Raw genomic sequence first — 13528 nt, forward strand, 5'->3', positions numbered from 1 at the left:
CGTATTTGAAATAGGCGGCAACGTTCGTTGAGAATGCTTGGTTTGTGAACTATATTTAAAGGGACCACAAAACATTCAGACATGTCGACCGGTATCTTTTTGACGACATATCACAAGTAGCGTATATCCTCATTAAATATTTGTATATATTCTATAATATTATGTAAACCATAATATGCACTTCATCAACTCACCTGGCACACCAACAATTTCAGACACATTTGTCCACGCATCGTTTTTTTTTATTTTATTTATATCCCTGTAAGCAAACAGGGACAGATCAAATATTGCGGGGAAAACCAATAATCAGTTTCTCCTCCATTTAGTCTTAGGAACAAATTTTTGGTGGGAGCCAAAGTGTTCTCTAGACTTTGCTAGCACTTCTGTACTCCAGTAGGTTGCCTCCGAACCGCGTCACAGCTCATTACCATAATGTTGGCTGCGCTTGAACTTTCCTCTGACGCCCACACCGCCGAGCGACGCTGGCTGTCAACCTTTTGTTCTTACAGATCACAAAGGTATTTTTCTCTCACAAGATATAACAAAATCCTATAATGTAAAAAGATTTATATACAGATGAGCAGTTCAGAGATGATGTTAAAAACATCATAGAGTGTTGGAATGAGGCAAATTCAACCAATGTTTTCGGTTTAAATTGGGAATGAATGAAATATAAAGTCAGAGCTTTAGCCAGAAGGAGATGAAAATAATTAGCAAAACATGGGGAAAAAATGAAGAAAAGATTATATTTGAAATTATAAATCTCTCTGGAAATTGCAGTTTAGATCAAGAAGGGAAAAATAAATTATTACAATTACAATTAGATTTAGATCAAATATATGAATATAAAGCAAAGGGTGCCTTTATTAGATCAAGGAAGAAATGGTTAGAGGAAGGAGAAAAAAGTACAAAATATTTTTTTAACATGGAAATAAGAAATGTAGGTCTCACATCTGTGGTCAAACTGAGTATTAATGGACAGTTAACAGAAAATATGATGGAAATATCAAGATATGTGGCCAAATTTTATGAGGAATTGTATTCGTATGACAACAAATTGAGTAATGCACAGTCATTCTTAGATTCTATTAAAGAGGATGCTAAAAAGATAAGTGAGTCTTCTATGAAAATGTGTGACCAAGAGATATCTTTAAATGAAGTACTTCATTGTATTAATAAACTTAAAGACAATAAGTCACCAGGGAACGATGGTTTGATTAGTGAATTTTATAAATATTTTCAAAATTAACGACCCATGCATATAGCCCATTGTCACCTTTTTTGTTAGCTATATTTAGAGAAGCTATACAATATGGTTGTTTACCAAGTTCACTGAGACAAGGTTTGATAACTTTATTACCAAAGCCCAATAAAAATGTATTACTTTTAGAAAATTGGCGCCCGATTACATTGATTAATAACGAAAATGTTTGCACTTATATTTGCTGAAAGACTAAAGGATTGTCTTGATCCCATTATTGATGAATGCCAATCAGGATTTATGAGAGGTCGACACATTTGTAATAATATAAGGCTCATTTTGGATTTAATTGATTACAACAATTTTATTACAGATAATAGTTTTATATTATTGTTGATTTTTTTTTTTAAAGCATTTGATACTATTGATCATAATTTCATGTTTGAGACCTTTAATATTTTTGGTTATTATCTTTAAACAAGCTATTCGAACATTAAGTTGCCATATGGAACAACGTCAAGGTTTCAAATCAGTAGAGGCTACGACAGGGCTGCCCAATCTCACCCTTTCTTTTTTACTTGTAACACAAACTATGGCCATACATATTAAAAGAGATCATTTTGTGGTATTAAACTTTTGGAAAAAGAAATAAAATGCTCCCAATTAGCAGACGATACTACCCTTTTTTGAAAAATGAAAGTTAATTAAAAAAAGCTATTGATTGTCTTAATACTTTCTCATCTGGTTTGTTTTTACACATTAAATATGTGTTTTGTTTCCTTTGAGAATGTGTTACCTTAACATACATGGTATACCAGTGAAGGAGGTGGTAGATCTGTATCAAGATCTGTAAAGATCAAAAGGAAAGAAGTCATTTTAATTTTACACCAATTATTGTGAAAATTAAACAAAAATTAAATTCATGGTTAATGAGAGATCTATCATTGAAGGGTAGAATATTATTATCCAAAACTGAAGGGTTATCACGCTTAGTGTATACAGCTCCACAATCAGTTCCACAATCAGTCATAAGAGAAGTTCTGGAAGAACAGACCACACTATTTCAAAAAGACGATTCTATGCAGTCCAATTGAAGAAGGTCTGAATGTACTTGATTTTAATACTGCTAATTGCGTATTTAAGAATAAATGGATAAATAATTATTTGTGCTTTAAAGACAAAATATGGAATATCATCCCTGACCTGATATTTGAAAAGTTGGGAGGTTTGAAAAATGTTTTTAGATGTAATTTTGAAAGGTTCCGAAAAAGCTATCTTGTTATCATAGACAGGTCTTTTTATTATGGATGCTCATTTATAAACAACTTCTCTCTACACAAATCGTCTAGGTTACGAATGTAACCTCCGTTCCCTGATGGAGGGAACGAGACGTTGTGTCGGAGAAGCGACACTAGTGGTCTCTCTTGAGCACCGAATATACCTCTGATCTATGAAAAAAGGCTAATGAGAAGTTGGCAGCTAGTATTTGCATACCCCGCCCCCAGATGTACGGGTACAAAGGCGAGGCAAATACTTGAGTTCATTCAGGATTTTTCTGAGGAGCCGGAAATGGTCCGGCCACTACAGCGGCTCGGCTCAGCGACGTGGCCGTGAAGGACACAACGTCTCGTTCCCTCCATCGGGGAACGGAGGTTACATTCGTAACCTAGACGTTCCCCTTCTGTCGCTCTTTCCACATTGTGTCGGAGAAGCGACACTAGGGGTCCAATTTAAATTACGCCATGCGCTGAGCCGTGTACATGGTCTGACACAGGAGCGGGCAGGTGTTTTTTACGTGCCAGACGACCAGCTGTATCAGACCACATGTACCCTTCCCCAATGCCCCACAAAAGTCATCGGAATCCTTTTGGTTACCCTGACAGGGGAACAAGGCGATGCTTGCCAACCTGGGAACGGGCCAAGCCTGGCTGGGCCTCTTTTCTCTCCATGTTTCTCGCATAGAGCAATAGACAGCCGGGGCCCTTACACGCACTGAGGGAAGGGGGTCTTACCCAATTTCCATTCTTTCAGGGGGAAAAGACCCTGCCGAGACCACCCCTACCCAGCTGGGGAGGTAGGGTGGTGAATACATCACATGTGTTTTTAGGCGACACGTGGAAGTGGCGCGGTGGTAGATCCAGCCTCAGTGAGGGGGGAGTTGCTACACACGGCGACCGAAGGGCAGCCGGAACTTACCCAAGAAAAATGAGGGTCCGCTCGTAAGGGGACCGTATCGCGGAAAATACACACAGGGGGAGTCCGCATAGGAGTCCTCACCCTGTGGATCACCTATTCCAGTACAGGGTAGATTTGAGTACCCGCAGTGGATTGGGTCAGCAAGTTCTTCCGCCGAACTGCGGACCCATGAGGGCTAGGGAGGAATCGACCAGGGATTCGAGTTGAGTGGAATCTCCTGGGAAAAAAGACGCACAGTTTTACCTCAAGCGAGGGAAAGGGCGTATATGCAAGCGATTCACCCAGTCAGCCCATCAGCGTGTTACCAAGTTCTACTGGCTCGGACCTGAGAAAACACGGGATGAAACCGACTCAACCCTGAGATTGTAGTATCTCGTAAAAGGTGTTGGGTGTCGCCCAACCCGCTGCTCCACAAATGTCTGCCAGTGAGGTACCCTTGGCCAGTGCCCACAAGGATGCAACACTCCTTGTCGAGTGAGCTCGGCCCGCTGGGGCACGGCCTGAGTGTGATAAGCCAATGAAATGGCATCTACTACCCAGTGGGAAAGCCTCTGTTTGGAGACAGCGTTTCCTTTCCGCTGTCCCCCAAGCATACAAAGAGCTGTTCAGAGTGTCTAAAACTCTGCATGCGGTCCAGATAGGTACGCAAAGCACGTACCATACACAGCAAAGACGGGGCTGGGTCTGCCTCCTCCCAGGGCAGCGCTTGCAGGTTCACTACCTTGTCTCTAAAGGGCATGGTAGGAACCTTGGGCATGTAGCCCGGTCATGGTCTTAGGATCACATGAGTGTCTGCCGGACTGAACTCCAGGCAAGTGTCGCTGACAGAGAACGCTTGCAGGTCCCCGACCCCCTTGATGGAGGCAAGCGCGATCAGCAGGGCAGTCTTAAGAGAGAGGGCCCTGAGTCCAACTGATTCTAGCGGCTCAAAGGGAGGTCTCTGGAGGCCCGTGAGGACTACCGAGAGGTCCCAGGAGGGGAACAGGCTTGGCCGGGAGGGATTTAACCTCCGGGCGCCTCTTAGGAACCTGATGATTAAGTCGTGCTTACCAAGGGACTTGCCGTCTACTGCGTCGTGGTGGGCCGCGATAGCAGCAACCTACACCTTCAAGGTGGACGGGGACAGCCTCCCCTCCAACCTCTCCTGCAGGAATAGGAGCACTGACCTAACTGCACACCTCTGTGGGTCTTCAGCCCGGGAAGAACACCAATTTGTGAACAAGCGCCACTTCAGGGCGTAGAGCTGCCTGGTGGAAGGGGCTCTGGCTTGGTTGATCGTGTCTACGACAGTAGGTGGTAGGCCAGCTAGATCTTCCGCGTCCCATCCAGGGACCAGACGTGGAGTTTCCAGAGGTCTGGATATGGATGCCAGAGAGTGCCCTGCCTCCGAGAAAAAAGGTGCTTCCTCAGGGGAATTCGCCAGGGAGGGGCTGTAGCGAGGAGTACGGGGTCCGAGAACCAGGCCCGGGTGGGCCAGTATGGAGCCACTAGAGTGACTTGCTCCTCGTCCTCCCTGACCTTGCACAGCACCTGTGCAAGAAGGCTCACTGGGGGAAATGCGAACTTGTGCACTGTCGAAGCGCCCAGGGGCAATTGCACTGCCGTGCAAGAAGGAGAAATCGCCGCTGTATTGCGCCATCAATCCAACAGCATGCAGAGCGTCAGAGGAATACTGGAACTGGTGTAATCTCACGCGAACAGCATGCACAACCATCGGCTTCGAAGAAAATTTCTGAACGAACTCTAGTATTTGCCTCGCCTTTGTACCCGTATGTCCGGGGGCGGGGTATGCAAATACTAGCTGCCAACTTCTCATTGGCCTTTTTTCATAGATCAGAGGTATATTCGGTGCTCAAAAACGCTTCTCCGAAACAACGTGGAGAGAGCGACAGAAGTGGAACTGTCATTTGGAATAACAAGAATATTATATTTAAAAACAAATCTTTATTTTTTAGAAACTGGTACGATAACGGTATTGAACTGGTGAGACAGTTATTTAATAGTAATGGACAACTTTAAATTATTTTTAGATTCCAGTATTTCAAGAGTTTGCAATAGTTTTTGATGCCATTCCTGGTGTCCTTATTTAACTCTTATCAGGTGATATATCCTCTGAGTGTATCTCTGTATATAATACTCACATAAGTGTTAATGGTGTGGAGGTTTTAGATAAAAAAATGTAACCACTTAAATATATAAATTATAAAATCAATATGCATAAATACATTGTTACATAAATGCAAACCATTTTGTAATTCATTGTATAATCAGATTGAATGGAAAGAGGTCTGGAAGTCACCTAGTAATACTGTCTCACCAATACAGTTAAAGAAATCACATATAAAGTTATTCATTTAATTTAGTCAGTGAGACAATAGTCTCAAGATGTTTTAGAGACACTGAGACTACATGTGTCTTTTGTAACTTAGAGGAAGAATCCATAAAACATTTATTCTTTGAATGTGTGTTAACCCAATTTTTTGGGATTGATACTGAATATCTAATACTTAAACACACAACATTACTGGTAAATATATATTTTTATCGTATAAGTATAAGAGTTTAGAAGAAAATTTGGTGATTAATCTGTTAATTATATATGGAAAATACCATATACACAAACAAAAATGGGCAAACAATAAACCTAACATCATACCGTTTAAAACTGAACTGATGAATTATGTTGAGACTCTAAAAGATGCAAGAAATTAAAAGGCAAAACGAATGTATAGAATACTTGAAACCTTTTCTCTTGTTAATCCATTTTAAGTTATCACCTGGCTTTATTTGGTTTATTATTATTTGTTGTTTTTCCTCTATCCTTTCTGTTTATACTCTTTGATGCTACTATGATTGTAACAGTAAGTACTTTGTGATCCTCTGTATGTATTTTTTGTTGTAATTGTTCTATAATAATACAAAAAAATAATTGCAGGCTGTCATAGAAAATAACTGAATTCCGGTCGATTTGACGCTCTCGACTCCTCTGGTCTGAATGCACCATTACTGGTGAACAGATGACCTGACCACACACGTTTGTTTTTATTAGAACAATACAAAGTGTACAACATGAGTACATATAACAATACATGTCAGGGGTTTATATTAGATATTACATGAAAAAGCAACAACAGCAAATACATAAAAAAAAATTTCTGAGGAGCCGGAAATGGTCCGGCCACTACAGCGGCTCGGCTCAGCGACGTGGCCGTGAAGGACACAACGTCTCGTTCCCTCCATCGGGGAACGGAGGTTACATTCGTAACCTAGACGTTCCCCTTCTGTCGCTCTCTTCACGTTGTGTCGGAGAATACATAAAAAAAAAAAAAAAAAAAAAAGAGTTTGTACATAGTAATTTATTGGATAGTTCGTATTACTTTTTTATGGTAGTTTTTTAAGATATTTGACTATGCATTTAATAACGTGCCATAATAATAATTAAATCACATAGAAATACTAGATTTTTTATCTTTAACTACTGGGAAACACTTTAACATCATATTACTTTCTTCAAAATTAACAACAATACAAGCTTCTTATTGGAAATAATTGTATAACTCACTCCAAAATATTTGTACCTTAGGACACTCCCAAAATAAATTATTAACAGTTTCAGGGGCACTTTTACAAAAAACACAATTATCTTCCATATTAACTTTAAAGTGCTGTACACCAGACTCTTAACTGGGTATACTCGATGTACAATCTTATAGGAAACCTCTTTTAATTTATTTGTAATACATGTGAGGTGTCATCCATATTTTACTCCAATCAAACAGTTTTTTTCAACAGAAAATTCAGTTTAGCTGTAACAGCCATGATATCTTTTGTTTGCATAAGGGAACGTAAAAAAATATTATTAAATCCATAACTGGAAAAATCCTTGCTGTGCAACCTAATGCAGGAAGTAAACTCTTCAGATGTTTCTAATGAAAAATTATTACCACACTGAAAGAGCCTCAAAATTTCCCTGGGAATTGCATACAATACGTTAAGTATTGGCTTGGTTCAACTGAGAAATTATAAATTTCCCTAAATTCAGTACAACTGTAAAAACACCCTAATTATTAATCAATTGCTTAACCCTCTGGGGTCTGAGGGTGTTTTGGGCCCTGGAGAAGTTTTGACATGCCTTGACATTTGTGCTTTTTTCAGTTGCTTAAAAACATATTAATGGCTAAAGTCTGATAACACTGTATTCAGCACAAACTGGGCTACAATAATATGTGAGCAACATGTGTGTACATGTTTGTATTTCTGAGAAAATAACGTTTATGCATGATTTTTGAAAAAACTAAAATTTGTTTTCCAAGTCGTTGAAATAAGGCCATATAACTCATGCTAAACATTTGTCCACAAGACTTTTGAGAACTGGATCTTGTAGTCTAGAGTTTTTGCTACAAAATGATGTGAAAACTATTCTGATCACTCATTCATACAAAACAATATAGTAATTAAACTTTTGTAAGACATTTTTAGTGTTAGAAAGGTCATATGTGAGGAGGCGTGAACTATCATGAATATTGATTGTAATTCACACCTGAGGAGACAAAAGACCCCTCCCCTGGGCCTATCAATGAGGAATGTGACAGAAAGAGAATGAATGTGAGGAGACCTAATTATCAAAATGACACATAAGCATAGTCAACTTTGAAGTGAACAGTTCACAGCACACAGATGAGAATAGTGGAGTCTGTGGAACCATGTCAATATCAGTCGCTGTTTTCCATGACAGATTGGACTGCCTGTTGCTTACCTGAATCTTTGTCTTTGCCCTCTTTGCAACAGGTGTCTGATCACTATCATTCGTATTGCTGTAAAACAAACAAACAAACAACTGTGAGTATGTTTATTACACAAAGAACTATATTATCAATCACTAAATGTAATATTGCCCAGGTATAGCAAAAAACAAATTTTTTGTAAAGCCATACAGACACAAACTTTTTGTATGTACAATGTAACCATAGTATATTAATATCTGAACAAAAACTATATTATATTTACATTACCAATCACTAATTATAATATTGTGCATGCATAACAACAAAACAATGTTTGTAAAGCCACATGCACATATAAATATTGTATTATCACAAATTATATAAACAAAATGACAGAAACATCTGTACAACAGTGGTTAAATGTGTACTTACGCTTTCTGATTTTCGATTGGGGTGCTGCGTGCCCTCCTAGTGCGAATGGCAGGTGAAGGCGAGAGTGATGCAGCCATATTCCTATAAAAAAAGTTGAAAACTATTATTACATATATATTCCAATGTATAATACCAGTAGCCTATATGCATAACTGACAGGAAATTAATGGGTATAGACGCCTGCTGTATATGTCTGTCAAAGTGCCATTACCGGAGATAGCACACCGCAAACATTTACACTGTTAGGAATGCAGACGAGGGCAGACGAGGAGTGGGGATCTAACTGCGGGTTCTTTATTAATCAAAAGTGAAGGCAAACAAACAGGAAGGGAGGCAGAGCAGTGGAAGGCTCAGGAATTGAAGCCATGGGAGGCTCGAGGGCAGGAGCCGAGGAAGGCTTGAGGGGCGGAGCCCTGGGAGGCAGAGCCGTGGAAGGCTGGAGAGGCGGAGCCCTGGGAGGCGGAGCCCTGGGAGGCAGAGCCGTGGAAGGCTCGAGAGGCGGAGCCCTGGGAGGCTGGGGAGGAGCCCTGGAAGGCTGGAGAGGCAGAGCCCTGGAAGGCTCGAGAGGCGGAGCCCTGGAAGGCTCGAGAGGCGGAGCCCTGGGAGGCTCGAGAGGCGGAGCCCTGGGAGGCTCGAGAGGCGGAGCCCTGGATGGCTCGGGAGGCAGAGGGTCTTGGACGGTCGAGGCTACAGGCGCCGGCTCTGGGACGGTCGAGGCTACAGGCGCCGGCTCTGGGACGGTCGAGGCTACAGGCGCCGGCTCTGGGACGGTCGAGGCTACAGGCGCCGGCTCTGGGACGGTCGAGGCGACAGGCACCGGCTCACTGACCTCTGGGGCGACAGGCACTGGCTCACTGACCTCTGGGGCGACAGGCGCTGGCTGATTGACTGTGGTTGACGAGGACGCAGGCTCACTCACAGTGACAGGCGTGGGCTCAGGCTCGCAGACCGGGGCAGGCGTGTACCGGGAGGCGGAAACCCGTCTTCTCTCCCTCCTCCGGGCAGATGAAGTGGACCGTGTGGGTTCTGGGAGCGCGACTGGCGTGGGGGTCGGTTCGCTGACAGGTGGGGCTGGTGTTACAGGGGGCACCGGGGGTGGCTGAAGAGACTACACTGTGGATGGTGAGGTAGGGTCCTTCTCAGCAACGCCCACAGTGAGCGCTGAGTTGCACACCAGTAGGGTCGCCACCAGGAAGTCGCAGAGAGTCCAGCCACGCGTCGCTTGTGGCAGCCGCTCCTTCGGCGATGGATTCAAGTTGTCCCTAAAGAAGACCACCAAGGCTGGGTCTGGAAAGGCTGAGACGCTCGCCAGACGGAGAAAGTCCTGAATGTGGTCTTCGATTGGGTGGTCCTCCTGCTTTAAACCGAGCAGACGGCATCGAGCTCGTAAAACCGCTGGATCCATAGTTTGGTCGATTGTTCTGTAACGTTTGTGGAAGCAGGAGAATGCAGACGGGTGGTTAGGATCCAAACGCAGTTTAATTTTATAAGTAACAAAAAGGTAAACACAAAGAAAAGTCCACGATGGGAAAAACTAACTATCAAACAACAGAACACACAGCTAGAAGAACAAACACGAAGGGCAGGAAACAGGGGCAAAAGCATGACAAGAAACCATACACGATATCAACATTAAACAAACAACGATCGACAGTGACTAAACAAAGAACCAGGGTTTAAATACACGGACAAAATGAAGACTGAACGAGACACAGGTGAAAACAATGATGAGTGCACTATGGAGCTACAAGGGTGACAAAAGTGAAAACTAAGGAACTCAAAAAGTGACAAAAATGACAAACAAAAGGGCAACAGTGAGACAAGACAAGGTATACATAACACGGTGAAACATCGTAGTAAGATTTTTAACATTTCTTTTTGGATAATATTGTTTTTATTTTTGTTTGTTTTTTATTAAACATTTTTATTGATTCCTAGAGTAAATAAAGAAAAGAAAAACATATATACACAGAATCAACACTTAAACCCCACAATTACCCCTCCCCCTCCTAATCCCACCCTGACCCTCAACAAACATTCCTGTGGTCACACATGAGTATATATAAAAAACAAACAAAACAAAATTATATATATATATATATATATATATATATATATATATATATATATATACATACATATATTTATTATGTGTGTATATATACTCATGTGTGACCACAGGAATGTTTGTTGAGGGTCAGGGCAGGGTTGGAGATCTATATATAATAATCACACTCGTACCTCTCTCTCTCCACTGTCCCTCCCCAAGAGCCCTCCAAAAACTCAAATAGTTGCCCTAATTCCCAACAAAAACATTTAAGTTACCCAGTCTTCTAAATGACACTTCCTCCAAAAGCCATCACCCTCCCCATCTCCGTGCACCACTCCTGAAATGGGGACCTCCGTCCCCTTAAAATAATTTGCCTGCCGATCATTACACTGGTCAGAACCCATTTTTTTATGTGTTTATTCCCCACATCGATGACTGCCCCATCGCCCAAAACACAGAGTCTAGGGCAAAACGAAACCAGAGTGCCCAATACGTTACACATAAAACCCTCAAACAAAATTTCTGGATCTCAACACACCACCAAAAAACATGGGTTGTGTCTCCATCCTCCGACTGGCATAGCCAACAGCAAATGTCGGCAGGTCACACACTTGGATAGTATTTTTCTTATAGCTCCACTAGCACCAAGTATCCAATACTTTTTGCGCAACCTTGACAGCATATAGTTTCGACCCCCATGACCCACCTCTTGATGAACGTGTCTAAGAATGATGCTTGAGATGTGAAAGTCCTTTGCCAGTATAACAGGATGTTTAGACTCTTCAGGCATAGCTGCCCTATTTAGCCGTGGACACCTTAAGAATATCTGAAACTCTGTTGGCAACAACGGTTCAGTACCTGGAGGTTTCATTTCTGATATATTTGAGTACAAAGTAATATCAGTCCAAAAGACGGAATCTTGTAGTTGCATGTGCAGCTCTGTTCTGCACAATGTATCCATAGAAATTGACAATGTTGCAGTAGTAAGTTCCATTTTGGGAATTGAAACTAACTTCAATTGAGTTACTCTAGCCCTCCCCATAACAAAGGCAACATGCCCTTGTGAGTAAACGTCATGAAAAAACTGGTAAGAAACTACTCCATAACCATCTTCACTTCTGTCAGAAAAGTGGTGTATCAGTGTTGTAGTCACCTCTCCAAAACTTTTAGGTTTGAAACATCTGTCAATCTTAAAGCTTTCCAACTCACATAGTTCATCCAACCAACTGATCCACTCTGAGCCTTTGAGGCAGGAATGATGTCATCCCAGCCATGTTTCTTCCTACACAAATATTGCAAGATCTTTTTAGCATATAAAACAACAGGAGCCAGAATTCCTAAGGGATCATAGACATAACTCACCATAGCGATGATCCCCCTTTTGGTCATAGGTCTCTGCTGCAGCACAATCTTAAATTTGAAGGCATCAGATTGAACGCACCATTGTTCACCCAACACTCTGGCTAAAGGAAGTAGACCTTGACCTAAATCTAAATTTGCTCTGTGTTCCTCTGGGATTCTTGCCAGCACATTTTGACTGTTACTTGTCCATTTTGTCAGTGTGAAGCCTCCCTTTGCGCAAATAGCTATCAAGTCACTATTAAGAGAAATTGCTTCATCCTCCAAATTAACTGACACAAGACTGTTGTCCACATAAAAGAAATGCAAGATTGCATTCATTGTTTCTTTGCTGAAATCATTGTTATTATCTTCTGCACACCTTCTGAGGGAAAAGTTTGCACAACTCGGTGAAGAAGTAGCTCCAAAGCATTTGAAGAAGTCCCTTGAAATGTGGCTCCACAATCAAATACAACCCAGAGTGTCCCTTTCAGAGGATGTAAACTCCATGATGAGATACATACCAGACTTTACCATCGCTGCGTCCCAGATCCTCAGCTGGCAAACTCACTGCCTATGCCTTGGAAATAAGGTCTTTCATGAAATCAGAATATTCAAAATGAAATTAAACATATTTTTTCAACCTTTTCTTTAGGTTCAGAGCACGCTGTTCAGCAATTATTTGGCATATGAATGTCTTTCTTTCTCAAAGGTAAGCCAATAGAATAATGCCCATCTACAAGCTTAAATGAGTTGATTACCATCTCAATAAATGTGTGGTCCTCTCTGGAAAAACCAACTTGTTTGTCTTTGCTGCATTCTGGAAAATCAGTTTAAATTGTTGTTGTCAAAGCTCATCTGAAATCTAGAACCGAAATCCTATTAATTGTGACTTCAGGATGTTCAGAAGCAGATTGGTAGCCTCTATCTCCTCTTAGTGGACCATTTACTGTCCAACCCAGCCTTGTTTTAATTCCACAGGGTCCATCATTGACACTGCAAATCACTTGAACTGGCTCCAAGACCTTTGGAACATTTGTTCCTATGAGCAGCTCTATGTAAGAGTCAATCTTGGGTAAATTCACATATTTCAAATGTGGCCATCCCTGCAGATCCTTCTGTCATGGGATGTTTCCACCATGCACAGACATAGTATCTTGTGTGTTGGCATCCGTTAATTCACAAAAATATTCCTCATTTAAACCTGCCACCTCCAATCCTGAAACAACATGTGTAGTTTTGACCTTATATTAGTTTTGAATCTTGTTAGGCCAAGTCTGTTCATTAATTCGAATGTACAATATACAGCTATGCTGCCTTGATCCAAAAAGGCATAAGGGATCACAGTCTTGTTTCCTTTTTTAGATTTCACTTGCACAGGAACTATAGAAAGTGTACATTCATGTTCACCAGCCCTGATAAATCCACTGGACTCAACAGATGCCAAAACACTGCCCACTGCTGTGTTTGACTCTTTCCTTGTTTGTTTTGAATCTGACCTTTTTTCTCTTGAGTAAATAGTAAGTTTAGTAGGGTGCTTCCACATAAGACTACATAATTTACATGAAAGGTGATTTCTACAATGTT

At 41.5% G+C, this 13528-nt stretch overlaps 1 long non-coding RNA gene across 1 annotated transcript; it reads right to left on the reverse strand.

The window, feature by feature from the left end:
• Window positions 1-6675: 6675 nt before the first annotated feature.
• On the reverse strand, window positions 6676-12044 carry LOC127626488 (uncharacterized). Its single transcript, XR_007968460.1, has 4 exons — window positions 11966-12044; window positions 8554-8634; window positions 8154-8211; window positions 6676-6688 (listed from the first exon to the last, which is right to left on the reverse strand). It is a non-coding gene; the product is annotated as an uncharacterized LOC127626488 (long non-coding RNA).
• Window positions 12045-13528: the final 1484 nt, after the last annotated feature.

This window comes from Xyrauchen texanus, chromosome 33 (genome assembly GCF_025860055.1).
Source record: "Xyrauchen texanus isolate HMW12.3.18 chromosome 33, RBS_HiC_50CHRs, whole genome shotgun sequence".
In the NCBI taxonomy this organism is placed as follows: domain Eukaryota; kingdom Metazoa; phylum Chordata; class Actinopteri; order Cypriniformes; family Catostomidae; genus Xyrauchen; species Xyrauchen texanus.